Source organism: Cicer arietinum, chromosome 7 (assembly GCF_000331145.2).
Source record: "Cicer arietinum cultivar CDC Frontier isolate Library 1 chromosome 7, Cicar.CDCFrontier_v2.0, whole genome shotgun sequence".
Classification (NCBI taxonomy): Eukaryota; Viridiplantae; Streptophyta; class Magnoliopsida; order Fabales; family Fabaceae; genus Cicer; species Cicer arietinum.
Genome location: NC_021166.2, coordinates 22,634,314 through 22,646,882, shown reverse-complemented (window position 1 = coordinate 22,646,882; position 12,569 = coordinate 22,634,314). Strand labels below are relative to the sequence as shown.

The 12,569-nt window shown below is 26.7% G+C and overlaps 1 pseudogene; it reads right to left on the bottom strand.

Moving 5' to 3' along the window:
* Positions 1-6,757: 6,757 nt before the first annotated feature.
* Positions 6,758-10,727, bottom strand: LOC101513326 (carbonic anhydrase 2-like; annotated as a pseudogene).
* Positions 10,728-12,569: the final 1,842 nt, after the last annotated feature.

The following is a 12,569-nucleotide window of genomic DNA, read 5'->3' as shown; positions in this document are numbered from 1 at the left end:
TGAGAATTAGAAGAACGCCATGATGGAAGAATTGAGAGCCATTGAAAAGAATAAGACTTGGTATCTGACTGAGCTGCCATGAAATAAGAAAAAGATAGATGTTAAGTGGGTATGCAAGTTGAAGCTTAATCCCAATGGATCAATAGCCAAGTACAAGGTGAGATTGGTTGCTAAAGGATTTATACGAAGAGCAGGCTTGGATTACACAGAAGTATTTGCATCTATTGCAAGGGTTGAGACAAACAGATTAATAGTAGCTTTAGAAAATGCACAAAATTGGCCACTATTGATGAAGAGGTATATGTCTCACAACTACCAGGTTTTGAGATAACATGGAAAAAAGAATATGGTATACAAATTGGATAAAGCTCTATATGGCTTGAAGCAAGCACATAGAGCATGGAATATAAAAATATTTTCCTTTTTCATTCAGCTTGGTATGTCAAGATGTATTGTGGAGCATGGAGTATATTTTAAATCAATACATACAAGGTCAGGATTAATAATTTGTCTCTATATGAATGATTTATTGATAACTAGAGAAAATTCCAAAGAAGTTGAAGAATGGAAAGTGCAATTGAAGTTTGAATTTGAAATGACTAACTTGGGAATGTTAGCTTACTTTCTTGGCAAGGAGTTTACAGTAACCAAAGAAGATTTAGTGATGCATCAAAAGAAGTACACACGTGAGATATTGAAAACATTCAACGTGGCAGGGTGTAATTCAATCATCACACCAACTGAAAGCAATATGAAATTGGAGAAGAGCAATGAAAAGGATTCAGTGGACAATGCTTTGTTCAAAAAAATAGTGGGCTCATTAAGGTACTTGTGTAATAGTAGACCATATATTTGCTATGGAGTGAGGCTAATTAGAAGGTTCATGGAGGCTCCAAAAAGGCCACATTTAACAGCTGCAAAGAGGATACTAAGATATTTGCAAGGTTCATTGTAGTAAATTTATTATTATAATAAATTTTATTAGATCAGTTCAATTACATATTAAAAATAAAAATAAAAATTGCACATACAAAAAAGCTATAGTAAATTTATTATTATAATAAATTTTGTTAGATCTGTTCTAACATATATATTAAAAAAGAAAAAGACTACACACAAAAAAGGCAGTGGCAAATTTGTTATTATTACAGATTTTGTTAGACCGATCTAACAAGCCTTTAAAAAAAAACTAAAGAATAAGAAATCACGCGAGCCAACCCTTTCATTTTTTCATCTTCATCATTCGTTCTTCTTCATCCTTCTGCAAACCCACAAACCCGCGAATCCAAACTCATTTTTCATCCTTCAACATTCGTTTTTCATCAGACCCAGCCACATTTAACTTTCATACTTCAGTGAAAACGTTTTCATCCTTCCACATTTAACCTTCATCCTTCAGTGAAAACGTGAATCGCAGCTTTCAGCTTTCATCGTCCGCGAGTTGGTCCGGCGCAGCTTTCAGTCAATTTCTTTCACTATCGAGAAGTGTTTGTGGCTTTCTCCGATAATTTTCTAATAATTTTTGTTTGTTACTCAACAATCTAAAATTATTTCATTGTTAATTTTTCTTATTATTAATCTTTAATTGATGGAGAAATTTGAGTAGTAGTAGTTATCTCAATTTTCAATCATCCTTTAAAACTGTGTGCTATGTGTTTGTGATATTGTCTCTGTTAATAATAAGTATAATGCTATAATTTTTTAAACACATTTGTCAATTTGAGTTTGTGATTTGTGTTGGTTGTTGCTTAATGTGTTCATACTCTTATTTTTGAAACTGTAAAATATATCTACTATTATAATGTTGGAGAGGTATAGTAAATAATAAACTTTGTATATAGTAAAATTGTTTGTCAACAGTATCTTTGGGCTTGTTTATGCTTTTGCATAGATTAATGTCCTATTCGAGATAATTATGTCCACATCTTAATCAATTTCAAAAGAGTTGATTTTGAAGCCATTGTTCTTGTTGTGGGTCAATGAAGTTCAGACCTGCCATTTTCTCAACCATTGTTCTTGCTGTAGCTAATATTTTACATAATAAATATTTTTAGAATCTAGAAAGATATTGTTTTCATTTAAAAAATTAAAATAAGGTTATTAATCTAGAAATGACACTATGTAGTCGAGGGTGAATTTTCACCATAGCAAATTAACATGATCCTAAATTGGAGAGATGAAATCAAATCAAACTAAAAAAATGCTCAATGAAATAGACCTTTTTTATACTAAACACAACAGAACCACACATTGATTGGTTGTTATCTTTCATGTGCTTAATTTGAGTTAGTATTTGTCTTGCACTTCGTAAAGGTGTTTTTTCCAGAGTCATTATAGAATTTCTAGCATTTTTGTTAGTAGTGGATAGGTAGTTACCATCTAGTCGTGTGAACTGAAATCATTTATGTCTATAACAATGTGTATAAACAATCAAGCAGACCTTTAATACATATATATGTTGAGTGTATTAATTTTTATGTAAATATTTAAATACAACATGCTCTTCAAAAAATATAATGATTTGAGCATAGGTCAACTATATATTTTTATATTTTAGTGGTACTACACTTTAGAATATAATATTCAATTTTAGTGTCAAAGACAACCTAAAGGTTATGAGTGTGGTTACTACATTATGATACATATGTTGAACATTGTATCTAGTGGTCTTGTTGATTCATGGATGCGGGTATGTGATAGATTTTTTCAAAGTTAGTATTAATTAACTACTTATGATTTTTATAGTCACATGATTTAGATAACTTTGTTATTGCAATGTTTATAATTCAGATATTTGGAGAATCAAAACCATTCGAAGATGAAGAAATGATGAATGTCCGACAACGTTGTGCAAACTTGATTCTTGAACTAATAGAAAATGCTTGAAAAACTTGTATTATTTTAGTATCTTTAGACTGTTAATAGAAGATAATGTTTTTTTTAACTAGTGAATATTATGTAGCTCTAAATTTGATAATTTAGATTTTGTAAAAAAATTATGACTCATTGTCATTGATTTTTAAATGTAAAGCTTCGTATGAAGTTTTGTGTTTTATGGTTGAATGAGAAATTCTAGTTAATAATGTAATATGTGAAATTATGAGGACGCATATGTAAGGGGTGAAAGTTATAAAGAACAAAAAATTAAAAAGTTAATTATTTAAATCGAGTGGCTCATCGATAAAATAAACAATTTTGAATATGACTTGTAATATTGGTTCAAATTTAACTGTTGTGATAAATCAATTTTGAATTTGACTTGTTATATTGGTTCAAATTTAATCGATCTAATAGATTAATTTTGAATTTGACTTGTTATATTGGTTCAAATTTAACCGATCTAATAAATCATTTTTGAATTTGACTTATTATATTGGTTCAAATTTAACCGATCTAATAAATCATTTTTGAATGTGACTTGTTACATCTATTATTTTAGCTGATTTAATAATTAACTATTTATTACAACATTTGATGTTAGATCGGATAAGAAACTGATCTAACAAGTAAATAGGAACCGATCTAACAAGGTTTAATTGCACTAGTGGTTGCTAACATATTCACAAAACTTTTGAAGTTAGATCGGTTTCAAGAGTTATGAAGAGCATTAGGAGTATTATTATGTAAATACTTGAATTAGATAAGAGTGTTATGATGATTAACTCAAGTATAATGTAGTTATGAGTCATAAGCTCCTTAGTTAGTGAGTTTGATAAGCTCATGGTAGTTACAAGTCATAAGGTTGGTTAGTTAGTTAATGTGACTAGATCAAGTTTGTTATGAATCATAGACTCACTTGTGTAGTATAAATACATATCATCGTTATCAATAAAATCATTAAGTGTAGTATTACATTTCCTTTCTTCTCTAAGAGTATGAACACGAGATTTATATAAAATAAAATATATTTTGAAACTTGACATTGAGGTAAGGTATTAGGTATAGAACTCTGAATTTCTAAATATCATTTGACCGTTATTTTCCCTTCAATAGAGTGTTTGTGTAAAAACTAAAAAGGTAACCAGTTACTTTGAGCAATAGAAGATGTAGAGGGTTTCAAGAAGGAAAGTACTTTCCTACCCCAATATTTAGTATAGAAAATTAGAATTATTGGGTTCCGCTGCAAGGAGTTGAAAATTGATTAGGTATATGAGTCGTCCATTTGGGCTAACGAAATTGAGTTAGCTTAGGTTGTCTCAATATTATTTTGGGCCACTAATTCATTGGCCCAGCCGAACACTCTACAGGCTATGAACCAAATAAGTTGACCCATTAACCAATATTTCTTAAAATTGTCTTATAATTTAAAAATGTTATAAAAAAAAAAGTTGCATTACATCATAGTTTTCTATGAGTCATATATATCATGTCGGTGTTGGACATGAACACATGTCAAACATCACAGCACATCTTCGATAAGAAGTATCGGTGCTACATAATCGGTAAACTCTTTGGTGTTCATTCTACATAATGCTTGATATATTTCAAGTTGTTTTGACAAATTTATTTGGCTATCATTAGAAACCAAAAGATCTACGGATAAAATCATTTAAAAGTAGTCCACTCTAAACTTCATAGAAGGGATGAAGCCGCTTGGAGAGCTATTCAAAAGGTAATACCTTTATATTTGAAATAATGTCACATTTTCCTAAGTTTCCATAAAAGGATATTATGTTATTGTTGATTTTTTGATTTGAGATGTAGGTAACTTGTGATTTTTTGAAATAATGGATTTTTGTCATGATGATGTAGGTAACTTGTTGCATATTTTGTTGGTTTTTATATTTGATGCCTATATAGATACTTGAATATCATGTTATGGTCATTTCATCATAACTTTTTATTTTTTAATTGCAAGCCTGCAACTCATTACTTTTTGTTTATGCATATCGACATGATAATTTGTTTGGTTTTAAGAATCATGAGTTAATACTTTGATGTTGGATATGGTCCAAGAAAATATAAGGATGCGAAGTTTCTTAACATTCTAATTTTTATTCTCACTTTCAAACATTATGTATATATGTTCCTATATTGATTGATGTTTTTACATATTATGGAGTATCAAAGAAACTCAAGTCTCTTTTATATTAATTAGCTTGTCATTGTCATAAAGAGTAAAAATGTTCATACTTGTAGCAACTTAACTCAGTTGGTATAAAAATGTTTGTATGAAATTTTTTGATAATCAGTGATGATAAACTTTCTTTAATTTTAGACATATGATATTATATCTTCCACAAGTAGCTTATGGTATATGGGGTGGGGTGTAGATTTATATTTGTAGTTTCAAATAGTGTCAAACTTTTTCTTTAAAATATGTTAATTGCAATTTGAAATATTTTAACTAAATTTTATTTTTGTTATCTTAAGTGCAAGTAAGTCTATTTCATTCAAGGATGCAAGAGATTATCTGGTGCTAGCAACACTTTTTTTTTCCTTAAAATAAGATTTCTTTTTGGCTATTATGAATTGTATTATATCCCATTTTATATTTTAAGGATATTTATGTTACCATGATTATACTTTTATGAAAACTTGAGCATTTTGATAAATTTATTACATATTTTATAATTGTTATAAATTAAGAAAATATATAAATATTAGTAATAAAATCACCATAATTAATTAAGGTAAAAAACCTAGTAATTACAAATAATATTAGGTTTTGATGTGTTATAACAGGTATATTGAATTGGTCAGTCTTTTATTTTTTTTTAAATTATTCTAATAATTCTTATTAAACGCTGTTATAGGTGACCTGCCTTTCTTTTATAGCTCATATAGTGTTTATTAAGTCATTTATAGCACTTCTTTTATAATAAATGTTATAAAATGCCACCTATTTTTATTAACGTCAACATTAATAACTCTTATAAATACTATAAAATATCAAAATAAACACAATAAAACGTATTTTTGACGTAGTGAATACTAATCAGTTTAATGATTTATTTTTATGTTGTCGTGCAGTTCGTCAAAAACTCAAGTTAATTTTGTTGGAAACATATTGTGCAATTTAAAAAGTTAGAAATTGAGTGATTTTTTGTCGGTATATCTTAAATGTTAATATTATCATTGAAAAAGTTAAATTAATGTTATTAAAAAGTTTTAATTATAGATATCCTCGATGGTCTTATCACCCTTTAGGGTGTATTAACTTTGTTTGTGGCTAAGAGCCCATTTTAAATGGTTTGTAGGGTGAGATAATGTTGTGGTTGTGACTCTCTGATATCAATTATAATTGCATAATCTTTATTTTCTTTTTATTCTTGATACATCTTGTATCTAGAATATTTATTTAATATATTATTTTTTGGCTTGTAAAAAGAAAAGTACGGATGGGACTCAATGAATTCCAATAGCTTTTTTTAAAAAATAAAAAAAATAGAATAACACAAGTTGGATAGAATTTTTCTGAAAGGTTCAAAAGAATTGAATAAAAATTTGACAGTTGAATTAAAATATTAAAAAAATTGGGTGATCAGTTTGCCTAGCCCACTCAAGCTCCATGACGAGTTACCCAAATGCATTTGTCAATTTTAATGGGTACTATTATTCTACAAGTTTACCAAATGAAACCACTAAAAACAGAAAGCAAACATTATTATGTAGATCAAATCATCAAAGACCATTATTTTTGTTAAGTGTATGCTTCTTTTTTGCGGATTTTGTTAAAGGAAATACTTGAGGAGTCATACTCATGCACATCATGCGTTGCAGGGTAAGAACCCTTTCTTTTGATGCTTTGTTGATCTTAAAAGGACACTGAGGGTGAAATTTTGAAGTCCAAATCCCACAGCTCAAATGCTCCTTTAACAAAATCGTAATGTGCACCTTTCAAAGCGAGGGTTTTCTTCAAAACCGCATCTTTCACAAATGGATAATTCAAAAGGTTCCCAAGGGATACATTAACAGCTTCCTGTTGGAATAGAGAAACTTGGCTAAGAGACTGCTTGACTAAATTTGGAAGCATTAGATTCAAATGCCAATAGAGTTAAGCCCTTATACTATGCTAAGTTATAAACCTTTTAACAAACATACTATGTGCATAAATACTAAATAGTGACACAAACATCATTTTTTTAAGCCAACGCAAACATCATTTTGAAATTAACGTGATTTTTGTAAAATTGATTAAGTTTGAGTTTGAAGCAAATTAATTAATTTATTTTGAATGTTTTTTACTCTAAAAGTAATGTAAAATTTAATTAAAAAAATATAATTAAATATATATATATATATAAACTACACTTTATCATTTTAAATTAAGTAAAATAAATTTTAATAGTATATATAGTTATCCCAATAAACACCATGTATTGTGTTATTATATTGATTCTTTTTTAAAAAAAAAACTTAAAATATTTGAGATTATAGATATAAATAAATTAAAAATTTAAAATATGTAATTTAGAAAATTGTGATGTATATAATTTAAAAATAAATAAATGAATAAATTCCAAATTTCAAAATAATTTAAAATTCAAAAAGCATTTTAAAAAATTCAAAAATTAGTCGTCAAGTCATATGTTAAAAGCTTAAAATAAGATATACTTGCCTTCTCGCAGTTTGTACACTGCTCAGAGAAATCTAATTTGCTTGCTTCTTGTTTAACTTTGGACTTTGCTGGATTACAAATTTGGACCCATTGCTCTATGAAGTCGCTGTATGATCACAAACACAGAAAATTATTTTCAAGGTCATAATGTTTGTTATTTTTTTTAAAAATAAAAATCCAATTAAATTCATAAACATCACTGTTTAGTAGAATAAAATTTATGAGACTCTAACAGGACCAATAAAATTAGTCCTACTAAGCATTTTAGGACTGTAAAATATTTTGAGTAAGCATTTTAGGAATGTATATCTGGTATTAATCTCTTTCCTTGTTTAATTGTTCTTTCTGGTATTTGCAGTGTTTGTGTGTGTGCAATTTGTAGTGTTAGAATTGCTTCTTGTTTTCTTTCTAGAATTATATATATTGCAGGTCTTTAAACGAACAATTAATCCTTATTTTAAGATATGGCTAATAGTTTATAGACTTACCTTGATGTTGTCCCATCATCTGGGATGGACATGAGGCCCTTTATACCACCACAGCAACTGTGTCCAATAACCACAATATTCTCCACCTGTAACACATTCCCTTTATTAGCATACATATAAAAAAATTGATAGGCCATTTACTCTACAATTCTTAAAGGAATTGGTGTGATATGGTAGAGTTTAGGGTTATAATTCTTTGATTACATGGTTTTAAATTGATGTGTGCAACTGCAATTGCAGCTGCAATATTACAGATTTTAAAGTGTCCACAACAGTATTATAATTGCAATCTAGGCCGCTTTGTCCGCAATATAATTGCAAACCCAACTGCAATTTTAATCCATGCTATAGCCTAAATTGGATATATGACCCACCAAAACTGCTCTATCATATCTGATAAGATAAGAGGAATGTTCTGTCTGGCTATTTATTTTACCTTTAAATGTAGGACTGCATATTCAATGGCAGCCCCTGTTCCTGAATACTTCGTCTGCAATAATTAACAGAAAAGGTTAGTCAAATTTTAATTCATGTAATCCTTATAATATAGTCAAACATTAATTGATGGAAAAATTAACTAGCTTAAATTAACCTGAGCAAGCAAAAACCATAAACTGCAATAATTCAACAATCATCGGTAATCATTTGTGCATTATGTATACATACATTCTTTTAAGGTTAATGTTCACTTCATGAATCGGTAAAGAGAATCAAGGATTTAAGGTTAAGGCCAATGTTTAGTGAACCACTTTTCACGTACATAATGCATGACAAAATTGATATTAGATATCAAGCCTTCATCTCACATGGTATTATTTTCACCACTATTTTTAGCAACCAAGGGTCTTTCTTAATTACTGTTTTATTAATACACAAAACAATTATATTTTATAGTATAAATAAAAGGAAAACTCTAATTAGGACACCGAAAAAATATAAAAAAATTATTTTAGAACTTATGTATTCAATATTTTGAGAATTCAAATTTTTATTTTTTTTAATAAATAAATTATACTTTTAGAATCTTTAACAAGTGTCTTAGAGACAAATGTTAGCAAGATTTTTTATTTTTTATTTTATCTTGGAAGATAAAAACACAAAATTTGATAAATTATCGATAATTGAATATATAATATTTTAATTATTAAGTTATAACTCATTTGGCGAATGCCGTTAGGATGAACATCATGTCTCGAGATCAATTCAAAACCTCGCAAAAATTATTTCTTACAAATATAATAATAAAACCCTAAACTAATATTAATAATATTTTTTATTATTATATTTCTAATTAATTTATATCTTTTTCTACCACCATCAATAAATACTATATTATTAACACTTACTAATTCTCTCCCTTCTAAAGTAAACATGTAAAATAATTATCTATTATCAAAATTATCAAAAAAAAAAAAAAAAAACTAATACAACTAATAAATTTAATATTTAGAGATGATAGTATATTTCAAAAATATATTTTTGAAAATTGAAGTGAGACTTATATTTAAAGATAATTTTAAATATATCTAATAACATGCATGGCTGACCTTTGGGCTTTGGCCTTTGGCAAGCTGACCATACAATTCCGTATTCTTCCTGTAAAACAAACAAGCAACCAACAGCTCATATTTCACTTTTCTTCACCAGTTAAATTTGAAAATAAAATAAATTATCCAAATTGAATATATTAGCACACAGCAGGCCTTATTCCTTAGCAGTTAGCACCTACCATGAGTGAAGGTTTGAAACAGAAACACAAAGCACAGTCATTTTTTTTATAATTCATAGAATAATGTTTTCTTCGGTATCTATCAAATATTTTTCAAGATAGTACTAGTTTTAATTTCAAATTGTTGGAAACTACGTACTTAGCGTTGTGTCTATATTGAGTCTTATTAATCAAGATCATCACTGATCATTGATATTAATATTAAAAAATAAAGTCTATATAGCTTTTTATTTATTTTAAACTAATATAGGGTACTAATCTTCGTTTTTTAAAACACTTATGTTGTCATCATATCCCCATAGCTAATATTGCCCTAATTTAGTTAAGAGTTTTTAATTTAGTTAAATGTAAACTTACACTGTGTTGGCGTATCAGACTAGAAATAAATAGGCAAAACTAATTTGATGGTCTTTTAACTAATTTTATAGTATTATATTTATTTTTTAAAAGTTTTTTTTGACTAATTTTATTTTGGGTTTATTATGCTTTTGGTCTTTAAAATATTTTGTTTCAGATTCTACCCTGTAACTTGATATTCTTCTATTTTTAGTTTTTTCATAAATTTTGACATTTCTAAAAGTTGATTTGACATTAACACATGGAAAATTTGTTGTGAGGTGGAATAATAGTTTTTTTTGTGATATTTTTTTTAAAATTAGATTTATTTTAAAAGAAATCAAATAGAAGCATAAATGTATTTGTTCATCTTTGCTAGCCACCCCCTTCACTATTTTATCTTTCTCGGTGTTATAATTTCACATGTGAGTTTCTTTTTCGTCATTTTATAGATGTATTATTTACTTTCAAATGTTTTGTTACGTTATTGTTTTAGATTTGATTTATCAAAGAATTTTGAAAAACAATTCAATCAAAATCAGTACAATCCAAAGTTTGATAGGATTAGTACAATCCAAAGTTTGATAGGATTAACAGACTCCTTAATGGACATAATAAAAGACATAATAATAATAATAATAATAATAATAATAATAATAATAATAATAATAATAATAATAATAATAATAATAATAATAATAATAATAAATTATCATATTTTGTCTGAATTTAATGTTTGGTGTATCAACATAACATGATAAGTTAATCCAACACTCTATCATATCATATTTTTTTTAGTTTAAATTTCTATCATGAATAAGAGTTGATTTAGAAACTAGCAGGATAGGATAAAATATAATAAATTAAAAATATAAAAACAATTTATAAAATATAATCTAAAATATTAAAATAATTAATAGAATTTGATCTTAAATTTTAAAATAAAATATTAATAATTAATTTTAAAAAACATTTATGATTTTATAACAAGGATAATTTTGTCTTTTTATATAATTTAATAAATATATACTTTTGTCTTTTTAAAATAAATATAATTTATTTACAAGGGTATTTATGTCATTTACATATAATATATATCATATCTTTATTTAAATTTTAACAAAAAAAATATAATTAATTAGTTATTCATGCTTTTAAAAAAAAATGTTTATTTAGTAGTGTCATATAATATCAAGTTATAGGGGTAAAATCTAAAAAAAGTAGTTTACATAGAAAACTAAAATCATATTTCTCCAAAATTACTGAGACAAAAACACAATGAACCTTTTATTTTTTTAAGCTGGTCTTAAATAAATATGCACCATTGACATTATTTGAATTTAAAGAAGTTAGTGTTTTTTCAGACAATAATATCGGTTTGTTTCCTATGGTGCATATTCAGCTAGACTTTTAGTAAAACTTACTAGTATATTTTTTTTATTAACTTATGTTATTGAAAATATGAAAGAAAAAGTTGTTGGTTGATTTGAATTTTAAATCTGATTGAATTGTAATTGATTTGATAAAGCCTGTGTTTGATTTTACACGGTGATTGTAATTGTAAAGGCTACACATGAATTATATTGAATTGTAATCACAAAAAAAAATAAGGTAAACCATGTTATTTTATAAAAGCTACACTATTATTTATTTTTAAAATCACATTGTGAAATCAATTATTTACCAAAGTATATTTGGATTCAACTGCTTTTAAATTTATTTGATTTTTTTAATTTAAAATTTCTATTTATTTATCACTTATAAAATTCAACATTATTGAATAGATTGATTTTGAACTATAGACATCCTCACGGCAACATCAGACACTCATGTAAAATTTTTCATATTTTAGTTGAATAAGAAAAGAATGTGTATATATTGTAACACTCAACTAACTCATGTTAACAAGACTATTTATCTCATGATCTCTCCATTTATGACTATTATTTCTCATATTAATGATGTACTCACCTTTTATCTCATGATTATTCAATTTATAATTAATATTTCTCTCATCTCTACTGTTATAATTAACCAATTTAGTTGTACTGAGATAAGTATTAAATAATTTGTAATAAAAACAAAATATTTTATTTAATTTATATAAAATTTTATCAAAATTAGTTTTAAAAATATTAAAATCTGAGACCTTTTTCACAGATAAAAAAATATTTGAGACCTTTTTTTAAGTAAAAAATTTTGTTTTTTTAGAGAGACCTAAAGCGCTTGCTTTCGTGGCCTTACGAGTCATAAAACTAACTTATCTTAATGGCTGGAAAATGTGGGACCCATTTAAAGGTTGAGGGACCCATTTAAAGGTTGGACAATGGACCGAGTCAATCTGTCCACATTTTAGTTTATTCTAAAAAATAATCTAAAACAATTCATTTTTTTTGTCTAGTTAAATCAATTTTAAAATAGAATCGAGTCGGGCAAATCCATTGATAGAACTAAC